The sequence below is a fragment of the Eriocheir sinensis genome, chromosome 30, assembly GCF_024679095.1.
Source record: "Eriocheir sinensis breed Jianghai 21 chromosome 30, ASM2467909v1, whole genome shotgun sequence".
NCBI lineage: Eukaryota > Metazoa > Arthropoda > Malacostraca > Decapoda > Varunidae > Eriocheir > Eriocheir sinensis.
Genome location: NC_066538.1, coordinates 4,099,926 through 4,123,456, shown reverse-complemented (window position 1 = coordinate 4,123,456; position 23,531 = coordinate 4,099,926). Strand labels below are relative to the sequence as shown.

At 40.7% G+C, this 23,531-nt stretch overlaps 3 long non-coding RNA genes across 5 annotated transcripts in view; 2 read left to right on the top strand and 1 right to left on the bottom strand.

Moving 5' to 3' along the window:
- The first annotated feature begins 3,213 nt into the window (after positions 1–3,213).
- On the top strand, positions 3,214–5,483 carry LOC127005473 (uncharacterized). Its single transcript, XR_007758566.1, has 2 exons — positions 3,214–4,750; positions 4,897–5,483. It is a non-coding gene; the product is annotated as an uncharacterized LOC127005473 (long non-coding RNA).
- Positions 5,484–6,310: 827 nt separating this feature from the next.
- Positions 6,311–7,788, bottom strand: LOC127005472 (uncharacterized). 3 transcript variants are annotated; one of them, XR_007758564.1, is made up of 2 exons: positions 6,574–7,788; positions 6,311–6,500 (listed from the first exon to the last, which is right to left on the bottom strand). It is a non-coding gene; the product is annotated as an uncharacterized LOC127005472 (long non-coding RNA). The 3 variants fall into 3 exon arrangements; XR_007758565.1 differs by having other exon boundaries at positions 6,311–6,427; XR_007758563.1 differs by having other exon boundaries at positions 6,645–7,788.
- A 358-nt stretch (positions 7,789–8,146) lies between these two features.
- The window catches only part of LOC127005470 (uncharacterized), a 38,301-nt gene continuing 22,916 nt past the window's right edge, over positions 8,147–23,531 (top strand). The window contains exons 1-2 of the long non-coding RNA XR_007758562.1: positions 8,147–8,442; positions 19,477–19,616. This is a non-coding gene — a long non-coding RNA (uncharacterized LOC127005470). The remainder of the gene's footprint in view (positions 8,443–19,476; positions 19,617–23,531) is intronic.

Genomic DNA, 23,531 nt, shown 5'->3' with positions numbered 1-23,531 from the left:
GTTTTTATGGAGTCTGGGTACATCTTCAAGATTCTGACAATGCATAGACCACAAAAAACTCTACTCTGTCATCACCAACTGGAATTAACTCACAAAAATAATGTCCATTGATCTTCATTACGACAAAGAGTTCATTTTCATGCCCGAGCTTAATTTCCTCAAGTAAGTTTTTTTTTTTTGTTTGTTTGTTTTTATTGTGACGAGTATTAATTGGTGCATACAGATTGGAGGTCGCACCCTTCGTCACATGTTCTCTAGACTCTCCTCAGGTATACTCCTCCTAGTGTCTCCCTCACTCAGCTGTGGCCCAGTGTTCCATAGCCTGCCAGGGCCTCAGTGTCCCAGGGAAGGCCTCTTCCTATCCTCACCTAGGGACTGTGGGCCAGGTTGTGTGCTGCGCCATTCCATCTTGTACTCAGGAAAAAAAACTTAATGGAAATTGAACTGAGGGATAAAAGTTGTACTCGTTAGACGAAAAAAAGATATTCCAGGGATAAAAGGGATGTCAATTTGGGACTGGTGGGTCTTAGTTTTATGTGCGTATGTGAGGAAAACAGCTTAAGAGTGCGTTATAAGAAAATCCATGGCTAAAACGCAGAAACGAGGAAAAGAATGTTGAGAAACTGAACTGAAAGATAAAAGATTGTACTTAAAAAAACAACTCATTAGAACAAACAAACAAACTGTTCTAGGAGGTTGAATTGAGGGGCGAAAGATTGCACTCTAGAAAATATAGCCATTCTCGGAAACTGAACCCCGTGATAAACGCTCATTGTCAACAGAAAGATTATCGAGATTCATTTTGAACAGACCGAATTTTTATTGTTTTCAGTTGAGACTAGAATCGGAAGAACTACCGAGGTCAGTAGAAAGGTTTTGCCAGCACTAGGCTCTATAAAATTTCCTGTCTTGTGTGATGACTTGTGGTACATGACTGTTTAACATTCATTCTTTTTTTTCTCATTTCGTGGCAGCAGAAAGTGGAAATGGCAAGGGAAATAATTATGAAATGTGTTAACCCCAAATATTTTTCCGGGAAAGCTTCATCACAATCCTGTAACTCTTGGAACACAGAGATGAGCCAAACTTTATCAGTGAATTCCTTACTTTTTAAATGAATGCTTGTACCTTTGTTATTCCGAACGCCTCACACTTTTCAGAGCTATTTTTCACCTGCCATGAGTGTTACTTGGAATGGTACACTGCACACAGCCTGGTCCACACCGCCAACAAACTACTCCAGTGATGTGGAGCTCGGGGAAGGGACGCCGCTCCTGTCTTGAGGTTGACGTAGTCGCAGAACGGGGCCAAGCTCGATGAACATTTTCTTCTCTCGTTTTCAGTTTCCAAACCATGACACAAGCAAGCGTAACATAAGGCTGTACAGTTTGTTTGGGAGTGCGGCGTTTCGTTGGTGAGTTCGGGAACCGTTCATCTCGGCTTGAGTTACTCTTAGGAATTAACACTTATGCAAGGGACGTGTGTATATACATGTATTCATTAAGTTTGTTGCAGCTGGAGATGTATCTTTTCTTTAAGCGTATTTTTTTGACTAATGAATAACTGTCGGTGTGTTGAGCAGGTATCTGAGGAATGGTACTTAAATTTGCGGAATCCAAGCAGAGATTATGACTACAATAAGATATGCCTTCCCAAACTATTTTCATAATTAGAGAATTAGGAAGTTTAGATATATTTTCATGGTTCTTACACTGTAGAAGAACCAAGAGAGGTCAGGAGGCCCGTTTTGTATCACGGCAGCGGTCCTTTGCCTGGGCGGTACAAGGCTCAGGATGCAACACCACTCGGGTCAAGAAGACACTATGTAAACGTCGAACAGAAGATAATAATGTTTGCCACCCACTGCCAGTAAGCTTGGGGCAGACTGAGGCACAGGCTATATCGGGGCATAAGTGATATTTTTAATGAGGAACATTCTTACACTGTTAACATTCAATGGGAAACATGTAGGTTGATATTATAAGACAGTTTCGCTTCTCACATCATCTATTTTTAAAGGCCAAATAGGGGGTCAGTCGGGTTCTAATGAGTGTTTCTTTCACGGTACAGAGGAAGGGTCAAACTACCACCAGGGTCATAAAACTTCTACTGGAAATGCCCACAGCTCCTATGAAAGCCTTGTCAAATATGTGTTCTTGGGCGACTAAATGTCTCATAATACGACCCGAAGTATTTTTAAACTTTTCCATTTTTTCAATATATGCTGAAGGGAACAAATGACACAGTGTTAGATTTAGAAAAAGCGCTGGAACGGGTTGTGCTGGCATGGTAACTATTACTTTTTCTTTTTATGTCAACGGAAACAACTCAGGCGCATGAAGAAAGCAGATAAACAAAAACCCACAAAGCACTTTTCCAATGGTTGTCTGTAGGAGAGTTATCTTTACGTACGCTTTAACCCGGTAGCAGCGACGGGCCAAATTTGTGCCATGATATAAACCCCCTAAAATAGTTGATGCATAAACTGATCACAAATGCTTTTGATATATATTATGAAATGGTTTGTGTGAGTGATGATTTTTTTCTCATTTTTCTTGCTTAGAGGGACCATTGAGAAATATGATCCCCGCTGCTACCGGGTTAAAGAGTTCACCTAGAGTTTGGTGGCTGTCATTCCTGTTAACTTAGTACACCACAATTCAACGTTGCCAGATTGTCGTACTCAGCTTCCTATGTTCGCCGATTTCCGACCCAAAAACTGCCTCCTTAACCCCAATAACTGCCTTCATATATAGCTATCGTTAAAATGGTTAATTATTGGTGTGTTTTGGCAATAGCTATGGCTCAGAAACCGGTAAATACGAGGCTCTTGAGTGCGATAATCTGGCAACGGTGCACCACATGCATCAGCCCATCAATGCAAAATCCTCTGTGTTTAGATCCTTTGGGTGAATGGGCCGCATTACAAGTCGAATCCGAGGAGTTTCAGGTCCCTACAATATTATTCATCCTGAACTCTGCAGAGACTCAAAACTTCTCGGATTCAACTTGTAATACAGCCTCTAAACTTCTCGGATTCAACTTGTAATACAGCCTCTAAACTTCTCGGATTCAACTTGTAATACAGCCTCTAAACTTCTCGGATTCAACTTGTAATACAGCCTCTAAACTTCTCGGATTCAACTTGCAATACAGCCTCTAAACCGAAATCTGTATGGACCCAAAACTTCTCGGATTGAACTTGTAAACGGCCTCTAAACCAAAATCTGTATGGACCCAAAACTTCTCGGATTCAACTTGTAATACGGCCTCTAAACCAAAATCTGTATGGACCCAAAACTTCTCGGATTCAACTTGTAATACGGCCTCTAAACCAAAATCTGTATGGACCCAAAACTTCTTGTATTCAACTTGTAATACAGCCTTATGTGTCATGGAAAGACAAACCAATGGTATCAAGGTCGGAACGAATTCTCTGGTGCAAAGACATTCATGTACCGGATCCTTTGGTTGGGTGTGCCGGGGAGATAACAAAGCCATCAAGGTTTGAACAGCTCTTCCAGTGGACAGAAAATAAGATTGCCAGGAGGTCCTTTGGTTAAGTTTATGCTAGTAAAGCGATCATTTCTCCTGTGCCGTCTATGCCATGACCGCACACCCCAGTCAGTCAGTCAATCAGTCCTCTAGTGCAGAAGGCTGGTATTACAAAACACTTTGCCTTCTCACATCAGCTATATCTAAAGGTCAAAGGGGGGATCAATCAGGTTCTAATGAGTGTTTTTTTATGCTCATGGTACAGAGGAAGGATGAAACTACCACTAGGGTCATAAAAGTACCCCTGGAAATGCCCACAACTCTTACGAAAGCCTTGTCAAATATGTGTTCCTGGGCGGCGAAATGTCTCTTAATACGACTCTTAAAGTCTCCACACACTGAATTCCACTTTATATTTTTGCCGTTAAGATGAAAATAACCAACCTGTGCCATCATGGTTAAGACAAAGTGGTGCAAAGTCCCCCATTTACTGAAACCTCTATTGTCTGTTGTTCCGATGATTATTTCCCTGGTGTGAAGATGACAATGGACTCCCAATGCTGTCAAGGTTGGGAAAAGTCATCCAGAGCAGAGCCTTCCCTTTAATTACTGTGAAAGCCTCCATGTGTCTAACTGCTTTGTTGAACGTGTGTAGAAAGAATGACAGCTCACACCCAATGCTGTCCAAGTTGGGAGAATCACCCATGTAATGAGATCGTTTTGTTGAATTTGTGCCTGTGCTTTCCATGCAGGGGTTATTTAGGTCCATTATTGAATATGTGCCAGAAAGAGAGAAATTCACACCCAATGCTGTCGAGGTTGGGAGAATCATCCATTGCAAAATCCTCCATATACTGAGATCCTTTTGTTGAATTTGTGCCTGTACTTTTCCATGCAGGAGTTATTTAGGTCCATTACTGAATATGTGCCAGAAAGAGAGAAATTCACACCCAATGCTGTCAAGGTTGGGAGAATCATCCATTGCAAAATCCTCCATATACTGAGATCCTTTTGTTGAATTTGTGCCTGTGCTTTCCATGCAGGAGTTATTTAGGTCCATTACTGAATATGTGCCAGAAAGAGAGAAATTCACACCCAATGCTGTCAAGGTTGGGAGAATCATCCATTGCAAAATCCTCCATATACTGAGATCCTTTTGTTGAATTTGTGCCTGTACTTTTCCATGCAGGAGTTATTTAGGTCCATTACTGAATATGTGCCAGAAAGAGAGAAATTCACACCCTATGCTATGAAGGTTGGGAAAAGTCATCCAGTGCAGAATCCTCCATATACTGAGATCCTTTTGTTGAATTTGTGCCTGTGCTTTCCATGCAGGAGTTATTTAGGTCCATTACTGAATATGTGCCAGAAAGAGGGAAATCAACACTCAATGCTGTCAAGGTTGGGAAAAGTCATCCAGTGCAGAATCCTCCATGTAATGAGATCCTTTTGTTGACTTTGTGCCTGGACTTGTCATTTAGGAGTTGTAAGTCTTTGGGTGCTGAAGGTGTGTAGCGTACCTCCCATGGATGCTCTGCTACTAAGGCTGCACAGGGAGCGACGTGATGTACTATTGATGCGGAGTTACCTTACGAAGGGACTGACGTAACGTGTGTGTGTGCGTGTGTGTGCGTGACCTGGTCGGGTTTCCAAATTGGAGACTTAGACACTGAAAAAGACAGCAACAGTTTGGAATTAACTTGCTATCTGTGAACTAAAAGCTTCCATGATAGTGCATACTCATTAAAGTGGGTCAGTTTTTTAATCTAACTCTGCCGGTGGTGTTGCGGAGAGGCCTGGAAGCAACACAGACAGACAGGCTCAGTGTTGTGTGGTGGGTTGAGAGACGAGCTTCCTGCACAACATCAGCATACATAATAAAACGATACGTGTGTGAAGTCGTTTCGTCCCGGAAAGTATACATACATAATACCATATTTTGTGTAGCTGTAGCAGAATGGTATCGCACAAATATATCGGTATGCAAACTATTTTTTTCTGTGCCTTTTGTATACTTGGGAATCATTTTGTGGAGTGTGTTAGATACATGGCTTGGCATTCGTAGACGTTTCCGCCCCTCACATCAACTATAGGTGTTTTTTTTTAAGGTTCAGGGTACAGAGGAAGGGTCAAACTACCACCGGGATCATTAAACTACCCCTGGAAATGTTGAAAGCTATGAAAGCCTTGATGATTATGTGAGGTAGGGTGCGGAAATGTTTAAGAATATCGCCCGTGGTTTTGTAAGTTTTGTTGATGTGTTCAGCTTAGTACAGAAAGACATTTGTGTTGTGTCTGTGGAGGTTTTGTTTTTCTGTAATAATGTTTGGATTGGTTATGATTTATTTGGTTGAATGTGACTGTATGGATAGTTTTAAGTAGCTTTTGTTTACCTTGTTTTGTTGGAGGTCTTCCCATATCGTCCTCTGTTTTTTTTTTTCACATCTTTTGTTTGAGGATTTTGCTTCAACATATTTTTCCCATCTTCATCTCCATATATATTTTTCTATCTGTTGTTTGAAGTCTCTCCTGCTACAGTTCTTTCCCATCTTCATCTACTGTATTTTTCTTTTTCATATTTGTTTGAAGTCTCTCCTGGTACAGTTCTTTCCCATCTTCATCTCCCTTTATATTTTTCTATCTATTGTTTCACTTCTCTGCTGCAATGATTCTTTCCCATCTTCATCTACTGTATTTTTCTTTTTCATATTTGTTTGAAGTCTCCTGCAACAAATCTTTCCCATCTTCTCCCTTTTTATTTTTCTATCTGTTGTTTAACTTCCTTGCTTCAACAATTCCTTCCCATCTCTCCCTCTTTTATCTCATCTTTTCATCTTTTGTTTAACTTTCCTGCTTCAACAATTCCTTCCCATCTCTCCCTCTTTTATCTCATCTTTTCATCTGTTGTTTGACTTCCCTGCTGCAACAATTCCTTCCTATCTCCATCTCCCTCTTATTTCCATTATTTTTGTATAGGAGCTGCATATCTTCCTATCTCTGCATACCTTCCTATCTCCATCTCCCTAGTTTTTCCATTGTTTTTGTATAGGAGCTGCATATCTTCCTATCTCTGCTTACCTTCCTATCTCCATCTCACTCTTTTCCATTATTTTTGTATAGGAGCTGCATATCTTCCTATCTCTGCATACCTTCCTATCTCCATCTCCCTCTTATTTCCATTATTTTTGTATAGGAGCTGCATATTTTCCTATCTCTGCATGCCTTCCTATCTCCATCTCCCTCTTATTTCCATTATTTTTGTATAGGAGCTGCATTTTGTTGGCATCCCTTTCACCATAATAAAAGTGTACATATACCTCTGAACATATAAACAGATACGAGACATGTGTTCCTTTCATGCATATCATCTGTTAGTGTTTGTGTTAGTGTGTTTATATCATTTCTAGCAGTACTAACAGGAGTAATCTAACCTGAGAAGTCATTATTATCTCTATTTTTTACAGTACAGGGGGCAGCAAAAAGAGTTGTAGGAGCTGTTGTCTCTTTACGGAAGCACCCATTTATTTTTATTATTATTATTCTTGTTTTTGGTCATATTTATTATTACTGTAACTTTTTTTGTCACCTTTGGGCATGAACTGTGTATCTTTTGTATTATTTTGTAGATTTTGTTGAAGTTTTCTTGTCAGTCATGGATGAGTCAATGGTATATATGATTATTTAATGTGAGGAATGAGGGAACACACACACACACACACACACACACACACACACACACACACACATTGTATATACATGTAAGGTTGTCTTATAATAAAGTGTGTATATTTGGAAACGTTGCAACTTTAACTTTTTTTCTATATGTGTGTCTTAGGGAAATATATACACTTCAATTTCCTTATATATATTTTTTTTATTTAGAGGACTTTTCTTTTTTCTTGGTGTCATGGAAGGAGTAGTAATTGTGTTTCAAATGTTGCTTTAAGGTTTTTATTGCATGTTAAGCCTATAGTGTATCGTGATTTCATTGATATGTGCGTTGGGTCTACCAGGGAACTGTATAGGACCTGATCTTCTTTAGGGAGCGCATTGGAGAAAGTAAGAGATAAGTATGAGAGGAAGTAAGAGGAGAAGTTAAACAGTGGAACGCCAAGGAATGAAAGTAAAGTCCAGTATGAAAATTTACGAGAAATGGAGGAAAACAACACAGGTCAGGAAAACACATGACGCAACACCCAATTTTCTCCTTTTTTTTCCTCCCTTTCTTCTTTTCTTCCTCTCACTTTCTCTTCCCCTTCCTTTCTTCTCCTTTTCTCTCCTGTCCCTCTTCTTCTTTTCTTCCTCTGCTTCTCCTTCTCTTCCCCTTCCTTTCTTCTTTTCTCCTCCCCTTCTTCTTTTCCTCCTCTGTTTCTCCTTTCCTTCCTTTCTCTCTCTCTCTCTCTCTCTCTCTCTCTCTCTCTCTCTCTCTCTCTCTCTCTCTCTCTCTCTCTCTCTCTCTCCTCTCTTCTCCCCCCCTTTCTTCTCCCTTCCATTCTTCTCTTCTACATCCTGACTCATGAAAGGCAGAACTAAGAACTTGCCAAAATTATTCAGAATACTGATATGAAAAGACGAAAATTAAGTCGTTTATTACATAGGTAGAGCTGTGAGGTATGACGTAACTACAGGGGGGGGGGGGGGGAGCACGCATTACAAGGAAGACGAAAGGAAATCAAGTAAGAAAATAAAAGAAAACAGACCGCAATAAGAAGGAACGCATGGGAAGGAACACCAGTATAAAAAATAAACTAAAAACATATACCAAGTTATGAGAAAAAGAGGGAAATAATGAGAAAAACAAAGCTAAAAGGGAACACAAGAGGGAGATCCCGTTACAAAGGCAAAATCTTCAGCAGGGTTTTAAAAATGGCTGGTGAGGGGAGTTGCGTGTCGAGGGATAAGATAAATTACCTGTTTTCAGCCTCCAGCGGGTCCCTGTAACGCCATGTGAGTATCCAGGAGTAAGATAAGGTTATGAAAGCATGCTGGGGACAGGTGATTGAGGAATTAGAGTAACGTGGGAGCGTGGAGGAAGGAAAATAACTTATCTTCTCTCCGCCCTGCCGCCATGATGTAAACACTTAAAACATTGACATTTATTTTTATTCTGTTTTATCATTTCCAGGGACGAAACTTATTCTTTTCGTTATTTCGTTTAGCATCCAAGGTCGAAACTACCTATAAGGACGTCGTTTTCTCTCCCTTTCCGCCATTATGTAGAACTAACACATTGCCATATTTATTTTCCTCTGTTTTAGCATTTCCAGGGATGAAACTAATATTCTTTTCTTTATTCTATTTTGCATCTTCAAGGACGAAACTAATTTTGTAACTTAAGGGGCGTGGAGGGGAGAGAGAACAACCCTTACCTCGTTTTCTTTCTCTCTCCGTCATGATGTAAAACTAACACATTACCACATTTATTGTCTTCTGTTTTATCATTTCCAGGGACGAAACTAATATTCTTTTCTTTATTCTATTTAGCATCTTCAAGGACGAAACTAATTTTGTAACTTAAGGGGCGTGGAGGGAAGAGAGAACAACCTTTACCACGTTTTCTTTCTCTTTCCTCCATTATGTAAAACTAACACATTACCACATTTATTGTCTTCTGTTTTATCATTTCCAGGGATGAAACTTATATTCTTTTCGTTATTTTGTTTAGCATCTTCAAGGACGAAATTAATTATAGTAACTTAGGGGCGTGGAGGGAAGAGAGAACAACCTTTACCTCGTTTTCTTTCTCTTTCCGCCAATATGTAAAACTAACACATTACCACATTTATTGTCTTCTGTTTTATCATTTCCAGGGACGAAACTTATATTCTTTTCGTTATTTTGTTTAGCATCTTCAAGGACGAAATTAATTATAGTAGCTTAAGGGGCGTGGAGGGAAGAGAGAACAACCTTTACCTCGTTTTCTTTCCCTTTCCACCGTGATGTAAATTCTATTGGAGGAGACATTTATTTTCATCAGTTTTAGCATTCCCAGGGACGAAACTTATATATTTTAATTTTTTTTCAGCATCCAAGGACGAAACCTCTTATAGTTACTCAACGTCAGGCGGTTAATTAGTGAGTTAAACTTTAATTTTTTGTTCAGGTAATTAAGAGGGAAGATTTTTGCAGTCTATTGTGGTTTGCTAGGCTACGACATTTAAGAGAGAGAGAGAGAGAGAGAGAGAGAGAGAGAGAGAGAGAGAGAGAGTAGCCTACTATAAACGCAAAAGTCGTTAAGTTCATTAGGCTGTTAATGTTATAATAAACTCATACAAACTTAGGTCAATTTATGTCTTGTCTGTATACGAAATAATTAGTAAATGTCAAAATTAATAATGTGTGTCGGCGGGAATAGGCTGATTTTTTTTCTTTTGTTTTAATTTTAGATGTGAGGTTGGTAAATATAGTCTCATCTTGTCTTTACTTAAACTTATTTACTTTATTTAATTTTTTGTTGAAGTGTCTGTTTATTCATTTGTTTGTTTGGTAGTTTGTGGATTTGTATGTGTTTACTCATTTCTCTATATATTTGCTTATTTTATTTTTCCTCTTTTTCTCTTTCTTCTTTTTCTCCTTCATCATCTTTCTCGTCTCCCTTTTCTTTGCGCATTTTGTCATATTATCCTTTTACCATCTTTCTTTTTTTCTTTTCTTGTCATTCCTATTTTTATTCTTATTCTTACTTCTATTTTTATTTGTCTTCTTATTGTCGTTGTTTTAAAGATAGCATATGATCGCTGCGCACGTCATACAAATAAACCAATTGAAAGTTACACCTGCACTCAGCGTGGTGACCAATTAGGCAACGCAGGTAACATTGCATAATAATTACGAGCGAACATTTCCAACAATTATCTCCACATTTTTTTCTCCGTGGTTGCTTGTGGTGACTAATTAAAGCTTATCTGGGGCAGCCTAATGACAGTGTTCCTTCTATGCTGGCTGGGTACTAATGAACGCAGGTGTGAAGTCCAATTAAACGTATCGGGGTCCCATTACGACTATTTCCCAAGGCCACAGCAAAGATCAGCGGGGTTTTCATGGGTGTTTTTTTCCCGTTCAAGATGTAGAAGTCGTGTAAAACTATCACTAAATATATAAAAAAGGTCCGTTTCATTTCGTCTGTCCACCAACGAAGAGGGAATTTCGATAGATGTGGCACCTGCGCATTTCTAGTTCGTGAATACGGGAAAATCAACTGTTGTGATAGATATTCAAGCTTATTTTTCAATAATATATTTGAACGTTTATGTATACAAAAAACATCTCAGTCATTTGGATCGATATAATCTAACATACAGGCACGCGAAAAGACAAGCTTGTATCAAATAAGTCATCATGCTCGAACGATCTATGCATGGTTTTTCAAATTCATATAATTCATCTCATTTCATGTATATTTAAATACATCTGGCTCTTCAAGTGCAAATAAAGGGTACTTTAATAATTTAGTGCATGTGAATAATGATTAATATTCAAAATAACTTGAAATAGTAAATAATAGGCTAACTTAAATGTGACGCCAGGCTATTTCGAATATTATACATGTTAGTAACATGCGATACATCAAAATTCCTTATGTATAGACACTTACAGAGCCAGATATCACTTTATGTACCTGAATGAGATGCAATATAGGTATCTGAAAGGCTACAAGATGTTCGAGTATGATCTGACTATTTAGTTTGATAAACAAGTTCTGTCATGTGCTTGTTTGGTAGATTATCGATGCAAATCGGCATGTTTGCGGTTCATATAAGAGGGCTTGAGGGTTTTTGTATACATAAACAATCGAGTATATCACTGCAGTGAAAATATAAAGTTGATCTTCACGCAATCACGAACTAGCAATGAGCAGGTGCCACATCGACGTTCACGAGTGGACAAACGGAATGAAACGGACTACAGTATCAATTTATTTCTGTATCTCAGTCTTTTAAACGTCTCGGGTTCCCATTACAACTATTTCCGAAGGCCACGGGGAAGATTAACCGGGTTTTCATGTTTTTTTTTTTTTTCCCCCGTTCAAGATGTAGAAGTCGTGTCAAACTATCACCAGGATCACGTTATTTGTATCTAGATGAGTAGTTGAAAACTATCACCAGGATCACGTTATTTGTATCTCAGTTTGTCTGTATCTCTGTCTTTGTAAACGTCTTGGGTTCCCGTTACGACTATGTTCCAAGGGTTTTCTTCTTCGAGAGGCTTTTCAAACAAGCGAACGGAGGTCCCGACACGTTTAGAAATATGGACTTACGTTCTTACCTCTTCTTAATTCTTGCATCCCTTAATTACTCACCTGTCATATTTAATTGCTCACCTGTGGCTGTCAGACGTAAACTACTTTGCCTGTGAATGCGTTAGGTTGTTGCAAGGTTTAATTGGACTGGGTTGTGGTCTGCATAGGTATGGTAGTGATGCTTAACTTTTAATTAATACATTTGACGATTTGTTGCATCGCTAATTAAATCGTTTGCAGCGTTGGTGGTTTTGCAGTGTGTGTGTGTGTGTGTGTGTGTGTGTGTGTGATATTTAACTTTTAATATATATGTTTGTCTAATTGTTGCTTCAGGAATTAAATCACTTACAGGGTTGGTTTTATAATGTGTGTGTGTGTGTGTGTGTGTGTGTGTGTGTGTGTGTGTGTGTGTGTGTGTGTGTGTGTTGTAAGATAATGATGACGCAAGAAAGAATAATATCAATACGCAGGAAGGAAATCCGGACTTCAGTAATTGATATATGGAGCTTCCTGGTGGGGTTTATTATTTTACTTTCCTCTCTCTCTCTCTCTCTCTCTCTCTCTCTCTCTCTCTCTCTCTCTCTCTCTCTCTCTCTCTCTCTCTCTCTCTCTCTCTCTCTCTCTCTCTCTCTCTCTCTCTCTCTCTCTCTCTCTCTCTCGACCGCCACTTCCTTCAACTTAATTTTCACTAAAGTCCAAATGCAAAGTCTTGGTGGCATTAGATTTAATATGATTTCACTTAGGTTTAAAGGACAAACCACCTAGTCTGGACCATAGAGTCTGTGTGGTCAGAATATCTATGTAAATCTATGTAAATGTTTGGTTTATGTTGAACTTACGTCTTCCTTCTTATTTATTGCTTATTTTTATCCCTTTTTTCTTACCCAACGCCGTAATATAAGTCAATACTAAGCCTTATTTATCCATTTACTAATTTATTTATCACTGGTTTACGCGCTGTATCATATTCTTAAGACTCTAAATAAGATAAAGAAAGCAGAGAAACAAATGACGGCCTAAATAACAACCAAGTGAAATCAAACAACAAAACAAAACAGACGCTAAAACAAACAAACAATAAAACTCTACATTTATAATTACGTGATTCACCTCAGGACAGGAAGCTCGCTGACATTCACGTTCATCATAAAATCTTTCCCCGGGCACCAACTCCTTTCCCGGGACAAATTTGTATAGTAACATTTATGTGGGCTAGTGGGTCCATTAGGTAATTTGTTAGGCTGATTTTCCCAGTCTTTCCCCTCCGTCTCTTTCCCTGTTTCCTCACCTTTCTCTCTCCCTCATTACTGCTTCTTTCTCTCTTTTTTTTTTTTTCAGCTTTCCAATTGTTTTTTAATTCTCCTTTCTTTCACTCATTGTCTTCTCTGTCTTTCTCGTTACGTTCTCTCTCTCTCTCTCTCTCTCTCTCTCTCTCTCTCTCTCTCTCTCTCTCTCTCTCTCTCTCTCTCTCTCTCTCTCTCTCTCTCTCCTTTTCAACTTTTCTATTTCCCCCACTAATTCCTTCCCTTTCCTTTCACTTTCCCCTCATTTCCTCAACTTTCTCTCCTATTCAACCTTTCTATTCTATTTTTCCCGCCTATTCCCTTCCTTTTGTTTCACTGATTTTTATTCTCTGTCCTAATTTCAGTTTATCTTTTTCTTCCCTTCATTCCTGCACCTTTCTCCTTTTCTCTCTACTTTCCTCTTCTATCTTCCCCAACCAATTGCCCTTCATTCCTTTCATTGATTTTTTTCTTTGTCTTATTTCCATTTCTTGTATAGTAAAATAACTCCAAAACAGAAGGTCGGGATCACTGGGAGAGGTGTCGTGATACTTCCCTTTCGAAAGTGTTCAAGTCGTAGGCAGGAGGAAATGCAGACACAGGAAGGCTTACAATGACCTCCTCTCTCGAAAGTGTACAAGTCGTAGGCAGGAGGAAATGCAGACACAGGAAGGCTTACAATGACCTCCTCTCTCGAAAGTGTACAAGTCGTAGGCAGGAGGAAATGCAGACACAGGAAGGCTTACAATGACACTACTCTTTTGGACTGTGAACTTGGCCCGTAGTTTTGTATATTGTTAGTTAGTTAGTTAGTTAGTTAGTTTGTTATTTGACGAGGACCAGATACTAGGGGTGACGTTGTATTGCTTGTTAGCCTTATTAAATTGGACGTGACGAATTTGATTATATTGCCCAGTGATGCTGAGAGAGAGAGAGAGAGAGAGAGAGAGAGAGAGAGAGAGAGAATCACCTAGAAATGCAAGCCAAGCCAAATCAAGTAAAATGAACTATAAATTATCCTTCCTTTCTTTTTTTTTCGTATTTATTAATTCATTGATCTGTCTCTGTATTTATTAGCTTATGTTTTCCTTCCTTCCTTCCTTCCTTCCTTCCGGTTTCTCTCAATGTTTATATATTTATTTGTTTATTTATATATGTAATAATCTATATATATTTCTTCATTAATTTAGTTTTATGTATTTATTATTAACCTGTCTATTTCGTTCATTCTATACATTTAAACATCTATGTATTTCGTGATAGAATATAGACAGACAGACAGACACACATAGACGGACATACGTACCTAGACAGACAGACAGGCAGACAAACAGACACAGACGAGCATTCTTAGGCAGACAGACAGGCAGACAAACAGACACATAGACGGACATACCTAGACAGACAGGCAGACAGACACACATACCTAGGCAGACAGACAGACAGACAGACAGACAGACAGACGGACTCCCCGGGTGGCACTCCTTCAGGATGTGGCAACAGTGTCGGCGCGGTGGGTCCAAGGATTGTAAGTCATCCTGAATCTTTGACGAAACTTTGGTGGGCAGGAACCTTTTTGGGCCACCTTGAGAGAGAGAGAGAGAGAGAGAGAGAGAGAGAGAGAGAGAGAGAGAGAGCCGATTTGTATATTTATGCATCTCCCTTTCTGTCTATTCATTCATCTATTCGTCTGTATCTATATCTATCTATCTATCCATCTATCTATTTATCTATATAGTTGTTCATCATAATCTATCTCTCTCTCTCTCTCTCTCTCTCTCTCTCTCTCTCTCTCTCTCTCTCTCTCTCTCTCTCTCTCTCTCTCTCTCTCTCTCTCTCTTCCGGGCGTTGGCACACTCACAGAATAGGATCCGGAATGGAATCTAATCCCTTTTATGTGTACGGTATAAGCTCCTGTGTGTGTGTGTGTGTGTGTGTGTGTGTGTGTGTGTGTGTGTGTTCCGGGACGGTGTTTGGACAGCTTCATAACGTCATCACATCTCTCACTTCCTCATTATGACGTATCTGTGACGTAGAGAGAGAGAGAGAGAGAGAGAGAGAGAGGGTCGTTTCGTCATCGTTGTGCCCCGTTGCGTCATAGGCGTGTGTGTGACGTCACTTCTACGTCACTTATTAACCAAGACCGAGACCTTGATCTATAGTATTTCGTCCATTCCGTTCACATTCTCTCTCTCTCTCTCTCTCTCTCTCTCTCTCTCTCTCTCTCTCTCTCTCTCTCTCTCTCTCTCTCTCTCTCTCTCTCTCTCTCTCTCTCTCTCTCTCTCTCTCTCTCTCTCTCTCTCTCTCTCATCTCCTTCTGGTGTAATTGTTGTTTCTTTAAATCTTCCTCATCCTTATCTTACTATCTTCATCCTTATTACTTTTCTTCTCCCCAAATGCGGTTCTTTTCTTTGCATTTCTACATCATTTTCTTTATTTCCTTTCTTTCCTTTTCCCTTTTCTTACTCTTGGTGTAATTTTCCTCTTCTCTCCATCTCTCTCTTCTCTCTCTCTCTCTCTCTCTTTCCTCTCTCTCTCTCTCTCCTCTCGTCCTTGCTCCAATATTTTTAGAACCGTATCTCTCTCTCTCTCTCTCTCTCTCTCTCTCTCTCTCTCTCTGCTCTAGTTTCCTTTTTTCCTCCTCTTCCTTCTACTTTCTTCTTGCCCTCCTCTCTATTCCTCCTTCTCGCTTTCTCTTCTCTTTTCGTTAGTTCTTCTTACACCTCTTCCTCCAATCCACACTCTCTCTCTCTCTCTCTCTCTCTCTCTCTCTCTCTCTCTCTCTCTCTCTCTCTCTCTCTCTCTCTCTCTCTCTCTCTCTCATTACAGTATCCATCCTCCACCCACTCTTTACTTTCTCCTTCCCACTCTCTTCATTCTTTTCCTCCTGTGACTCTCCCCCTGTGCCCTCTCTCCTTCCTCTTCCTCTCCTCCCCACTCCCCTCCTTTTCCTCTTCCTCTACACAGCTAATAATTCACTAGTTGATATTGGCACGGCTGCATTGCCCCCCCCCCCCCCCCCCCTCATCTCTCTTCTTTCTCCTTACGCTTTGATGATGATTAACTTAATAATAGACTGAATGATGTGAGAGGCAAGAGAGCAGAGAGGAGAGGGAGTGGCTTGCTATATATAGGGTCGGAATTAGACAAGGAGGTGGAAATAGCTTATACGCGTGAAACAAATGCAGTTATCTCATGTAACAGAGAAGATTATCAAGAGGAGGAGAAAGGGGGAGGGAAGTGGAGGTAAGGAAAAGATAGGTTAGCTAGAAGTGCATAGAGTTTGACCCTTAAATAGAGATGGTTTAAAGGCTTGTGAGAGAAAACGCGTCAGACATCTTAGAACAGAGGAAGAATGAAAAAGATTAGCAAGATGAGACAAGGGAACGGGGAGAGGTAAGGCGAGGAGAGGTTTGCTAGAAGTGCATAGAATTAGACCTTTAAGTAGAAATGGTTTAAAGGCTTGTGAGAGAAAACGCGTCAGATGTCTTGGATTAGAGGAAGAGTGAAAAAGATTAGCAAGATGAGAGAAGGGAACGGGGAGAGGTAAGGGGAGGAGAGGTTAGCTAGAAGTGCATGGAATTAGACCCTTAAATAGAAATGGTTTAATTGCTTGTGAGAGAAAACGCGTGAGATGTCTTGGATTACAGGAAGAGTGAAAAAGATTAGCAAGATTAGAGAAGGGAACAAGGAGAGGTAAGGGGAGGAGAGGTTAGCTAGAAGTGCATAGAATTAGACCCTTAAGTAGAAATGGTTTAAATGCTTGTGAGAGAAAACGCGTCAGGTAAGGCAAGGAGAGGTTAGCTAGAAGTGCATGCAAAGAGTTTGACCATTAATAGAGATGGTTTTAATGCTTGTGAGAGAAAACGCATCATTTGTCTTAGAATTGAGGAAGAGTGAAAAAGATTAGCAAGAGGAGAGAAGGGAACGGGGAGAGGTTAGGAAAAGAGACGACAACTAGAACTGCACAGAATTAGACCTTGAAAATAGAGATGACTTAAATACATGTGAGAAGATGCGTGAAAAAAAAAAGAAATAACGTTTAACAATAGAATCAAAAAAGCTAACTGGAGGAAAAGAGGAATGAGGAGAGGAAAAGAAAAGAAAGGTTGGCTGAAAGTGCACAGAATTACAACCATGAATGACGATAGCTTTAACCAGAAACACCTCAAGTAATGTATAGCTTTCAATGCTTTAACAGATGTAATGTATGTATAAGATTCACTGCTTTAACAGATGTGAGGAAACGTGAGAAATAGCTTAAAATAGAACTAGAAGAATAAGAAAGATTACCACGAGGAGAAAGGGAAGGGAAGAGGAGGTAAGGAGAAACGAGGATAGCAAGAAATGACTGAAATTAACCCCCCCAAAATAGACATGATTTTAACACTGAGAGAACTGAAGTATTGAAGAATGCTGAACCTTAGAGAATAGGAGAGAGAAAGGGAGGTAAGGAGAAGCGAGGATAACAAGAAATGACCGAAATTAGACCCCCCCTAAATAGACATGATTTTAACACTGAGAGAACTGAAGTATTGAAGAATGCTGAACCTTAGAGAATAGGAGAGAGAAAGGGAAGGGAAAAGGAGGTAAGGAGAAGCAAGGATAACAAGAAATGACCGAAATTAGACCCGCAAAAATAGAGATGACTTTAACACTGAAAAAACTGAAGTAATAAAGAATGCTGAACCTTAGAGAATAGCAAAGATAAAAGGAAGATGGAGAGGTATGGAAAAGAGAGGATAACTAAAAAACTGCAGGGAATTAGACCAAAAAATATAAATGACTAAAACTTATAAGAAAACGATTCAAATAACTTACATAACCCTTAGGAATAGAAGATTTAAGACGAGGAGAGGGTGAAGGGGGAGAAAAAAATGGGAAAAAGGAAGGTAAATAAGAACTGCACCCCTAAAAATAGAGATGGTTTAGACACTTGACTTAGATAATAAAAGATGAGATAACTGAAATACTAAAGATGAAAATGGGATGAAAGGGAATAGGGAAAGGAAAGGAAGATGGAGGTTACGGAATTATAACCCAAAAATAGGGATGGTTTAAACACGTGAGACAGGACTTAAGCAATAAAAGATGAGGGAACTTAAATAATAAAGATGAATATGGGAAGAAAGGGAATAGGGAAAGGAAAGGAAGATGAAGGTTAACTAGAGTATGGAATTAGAACCCAAAAATAGAGATTGTTTAAACACGTGAGGAAAGATTTAGGCGATAAAAGATGAGGGAACTTAAATACTAAAGATGAATATGGGAAGAAAGGGAATAGGGAAAGGAAAGGAAGATGGAGGGTACGGAATTATAACCCAAAAATAGAGATGGTTTAAACACGTGAGGAAAGACTTAGGCGATAAAAAATGAGGAAGCGCCGAGAGGAACCATAACACAGCGAGGGAGCGTTTACATGAAAAAGTCGTGAATAGCAAACAAACAGACGAAATTGACGAGTTCACGGTGACCGGCAGCTCTCTCTCTCTCTCTCTCTCTCTCTCTCTCTCTCTCTCTCTCTCAACCGCAGGATATTTGAGACGCAGGGAAAATAATATGCACAAAAAAGATCACGTTTTCGGATTTTATTTCTCCAAGATTCCGAGAAAAGAAATTACCACAGTGAGGTCATGTTTTTTGTTGTCCGTGCGTGTGTGTGTGTGTGTGTGTGTGTGTGTGTGTGTGTGTGTGTGTGTGTGTGTGTGTGTGTTTTAGATATTTTTTTTCTAGACCAATTTGTATCAATATATGTAAGATTTATTAACATTTTTTTTTAGCTTCTGTTATGTACATTTTATCTGTCCGTCTGTGCCTGTCTATACTGGTCTATCAATGTGTTTATATCTATCAATCTTCCTGTATAACTTTATCTGTGTCTTGTCTGTCTACCTGTCTGTCTGTGTCTGTCTGGCTATTCATTAATCTTTCTTCCTGTCTACCTCTGTCTGTGTCTGTCTGTCTGTCTGGCTATTCATTTATCTTCCTTCCTGTTTATCTTTGTTTGTGTCCGTCTGTCTGTCTGCCTATTTATTTATCTTTCTTCCTGTCTATTTCTGTCTGTGTCTGTCTGTCTGTCTGCCTATTCATTTATCTTTCTTCCTGTCTATTTCTGTCTGTGTCTGTCTGTCAGTCTGCCTATTTATTTATCGTTCTTCCTTTCTATTTCTGTCTGTGTCTGTCTGTCTGTCTACCTATTTATTTATCTTCCTACCTGTGTGCATTTGTCCTGTCTGACTACATGTCTTTAAATACCAAAAAAATATGCATCTCTATCTATTTATATATCTCATCAATCCATTAACCAAACTAAACATCTACATAACCTCCAACCCTGCATACCAATCTATCCATTCACCACCTTCTAACAATCTCTAAAGCTTCTATATACACATACCAGTCCTGCTGATGCACCTGTAATCACCTATTTATACACACCCTCCCGTGACGCACCCACAGAGGCAGGGGCGAAGAAGCTCCCTGAGAAATGTGCCAGGTTCTGAGTGGCACGAGGAACCCCCCCTTACGCGTGCCAAGTTCCTGAGATGCTACCCTGCCCTGCCTTCCTTGCGTGGCCGGCCGTTGCGTCAGCGTTCAAAGTGAGTGTCTAGAAGGCGCTGGTGAGGTGGTTTATGCGTTGGTATGTTGGTAGTGGTTTCTCCCTCCTTTCTCTTTCCCCTCCCTCCCCCTCTTTTGTCTCCCTTCCTCCTCCTCCTTCTTCACCTTCCCCCCCTCTCCCCTTCCCTCCTCCTTCCCCTCCTCTCTCCTTCTGGCAGTCTCTCCATAGTGTCACTCTTAATTTGTCTTATATTGTGTTGGTTGGAGTGTTTGTTATTGTTGTTGTTCATTTTGTTTATTTTTATTGTTATTTTTTCTCCTTTTTTTTCCCTTCTTCCTTGTTGTTGTTGTTGTTGTAGGTGTAGAGTGGTCATGGTTATTAATCGATCTCCCTCTCTCTCTCTCGGTGGGTGACTCACACTGGTATCAACTTTTCTCGCAACTAACACTCTCTCTCTCTCTCTCTCTCTCCTCCAATCAGCTTTCCGGGAAATAAACACACTGGAGAGAGAGAGAGAGAGAGAGAGAGAGAGAGAGAGAGAGAGAGAGAGAGAGAGAGAGAGAGAGAGAGAGAGAGAGAGAGAGAGAAGGGGGGCACTAAGGGGAGAGGTCAATGAAAGAGGGGGGGGGGGGGTAGATGGATGTATATGGATGTAGGTTACTCTATGGTACACGTATCTATCTACTTATCTGTATATCTATCTACCTGTCTCTCTATCTATCTATCTATTCATCTATAAATCTAACTACCTTTGCTATTCTACTTACCTACCTTCATCAACCTATTTCTATCTACCGCTTGACTACCTTCTATATAACTACCTCTACCTATCTACTTAACTACCTACCTAGCTGACGACTTGCCTGCCTGTCTTCTTACCTGTCAATCTGTTTAGCCGCATTTTCAATTTTACATTTTTTTAACAAACACAAAATCCCTAACACTTCATTTAAACTATCAAGCAACTCTCAGGTTTTTTTTTTCTTTACTTCTCTTTTTTTTGCCCTTGAGCTGTCTCCTTTCCGGTATATAACAAAAGAGGTAAAAAAAAATCAAGAACAAACCCTCGGTAATAAATAAACTGACCCCGGGCTACAAATCTTTCCTAGAGGCATTCTTTCTTATATCATTGTCACAAGAGGCATTTGGTTAGGCGGGTTAGACACTGTCACAAGAGGCATTTGGCTAGGCGGGTTTAAACACTGTCACAAGAGGCATTTGGCTAGGCGGGTTAGACACTGTCACAAGAGGCATTTGGCTAGGCGGGTTAAACACTGTCACAAGAGGCATTTGGCTAGGCGGGTTAGACACTGTCACAAGAGGCATTTGGCTAGGCGGGTTAAACACTGTCACAAGAGGCATTTGGCTAGGCGGGTTAGACACTGTCACAAGAGGCATTTGGCTAGGCGGGTTGAACACTGTCACAAGAGGCATTTGGCTAGGCGGGTTGAACACTGTCACAAGAGGCATTTGGCTAGGCGGGTTGAACACTGTCACAAGAGGCATTTGGCTAGGCGGGTTGAACACTATCACAAGAGGCATTTGGCTAGGCGGGTTGAACACTATCACAAGAGGCATTTGGTTAGGCGGGTTGAACACTGTCACAAGAGGCATTTGGCTAGGCGGGTTTAAACAGTGTCACAAGAGGCATTTGGCTAGGCGGGTTGAACACTATCACAAGAGGCATTTGGTTAGGCGGGTTGAACGCTGTCACAAGAGGCATTTGGCTAGGCGGGTTGAACACTGTCACAAGAGGCATTTGGCTAGGCGGGTTGAACACTATCACAAGAGGCATTTGGCTAGGCGGGTTGAACACTGTCACAAGAGGCATTTGGCTAGGCGGGTTGAACACTGTCACAAGAGGCATTTGGCTAGGCGGGTTTAAACAGTGTCACAAGAGGCATTTGGCTAGGCGGGTTGAACACTGTCACAAGAGGCATTTGGCTAGGCGGGTTGAACACTATCACAAGAGGCATTTGGCTAGGCGGGTTGAACACTGTCACAAGAGGCATTTGGCTAGGCGGGTTTAAACACTGTCACAAGAGGCATTTGGCTAGGCGGATTTAAACACTGTCACAAGAGGCATTTGGTTAGGCGGATTTAAACACTGTCACAAGAGGCATTTGGCTAGGCGGGTTTAAACACTGTCACAAGAGGCATTTGGCTAGGCGGGTTAAAACAGTGTCACAAGAGGCATTTGGCTAGGCGGGTTGAACACTGTCACAAGAGGCATTTGGCTAGGCGGGTTAAAACAGTGTCACAAGAGGCATTTGGCTAGGCGGGTTGAACACTGTCACAAGAGGCGTTTGGCTAGGCGGGTTGAACACTGTCACAAGAGGCGTTTGGCTACGCGGGTTGAACACTGTCACAAGAGGCGTTTGGCTAGGCGGGTTGAACACTGTCACAAGAGGCGTTTGGCTAGGCGGGTTGAACACTGTCACAAGAGGCATTTGGCTAGGCGGGTTGAACACTGTCACAAGAGGCATTTGGCTAGGCGGGTTAAACACTGTCACAAGAGGCATTTGGCTAGGCGGGTTGAACACTGTCACAAGAGGCATTTGGCTAGGCGGGTTGAACACTGTCACAAGAGGCATTTGGCTAGGCGGGTTAAACACTGCCACAAGAGGCATTTGGCTAGGCGGGTTGAACACTGTTACAAGAGGCATTTGGCTAGGCGGAAGGTGCGGTCACACTAGCTACTGATATCGCTGGATGCAGCGGTACGGCTTGATCGGCCACCCATTTGCGCCGCACAAGCGATTGATACCGGCTTCTTTGAGCTATCGATACGGACCGTTTTCACTGGCATGTACTGCTAGCGATAGCGGTAGCCGAATGGAAGGTAATAAGAAACTATCGTTTATTCAGCATACATGCAATCAAAAAAATATTCCATTTCTTTTTTGGGGAGGGACTTTAAATGAGTAAAAAAAGAGCTAGACAACAATACAAGAAAATTTCCAAATGTATTTTTTTTCTTTAATGGAAATATAATATTCAGTTCTCATTTGACCTCGGTGACTTTTCAACGGGTCACCTGTGCAGCAAGAGCAAGAGCGAACACACTTGCCAGCCATGGTTTTATCCACTTTCGTTTCACTTTTCTTCTTTAAGTCCTCACTGGCTACAAAACAAGTGGCAAGAGTAATTGTGGACAGAGCGAATCCAACAAGTGCTTCCGCCATAGCGGCTAGTGTTGTTATGATATGATATGATATGCATGTGATGTGACCAAACTGCCGCGCGTATCGCTGGCAAGCCAGAGAAAACAAAAGCCAGGCTAGCGTGGGAAGATGGCTGACGCGAGGTGAGGTAATGCCGGGGCGGGCGAGCTGTGCGACGGCAGTGGACGGAAGCCGGGTAGCCGTGGTAAAGAGGGGAAGCGAGGTGAGGGAAAACCATAGCGAGCGAGTTCTCCGAATGTCCAGAGTGACGAGAACAAGACCCGAGGGAGTGATTGACCGCCCGGACGGATGTGAGTGACGGTTGAGTTGCTTGGTGTGTTTGCTTGTGGTGGTGTGGTTGTTGTTGTTGGTGGTGGTGTTCATAGTGTTGTTGATGCTATTTTGTTATTAAGAGGTGTTCAGCGGTAATAAGTGTTGGTATTAGAAGCAGTAGTGTAAGTTGTAATAGTAGTATATAGTGGTAAGTAGTAGTAGTAGTAGTAGTAGTAGTAGTAGTAGTAGTAGTAGTAGTAGTAGTAGAGAGAAAAATAGTTACAACATAAGCAACAACAAGAACAAGAACAACGAAACGATGACAGTAATGAACGTGATAATAGATGCTTACAACAACAACAACAACAACAACAACAACAACAACACAGTGTAACCTACTAAACAATAACAAAACCCAGACTCATAATAGATGTCAGTTACAACCAGAAAAAAACAACAACAGAAACAACAACAAAAACAACAAAAAAAACACGCGTCATAGTAGAGATATAACGATG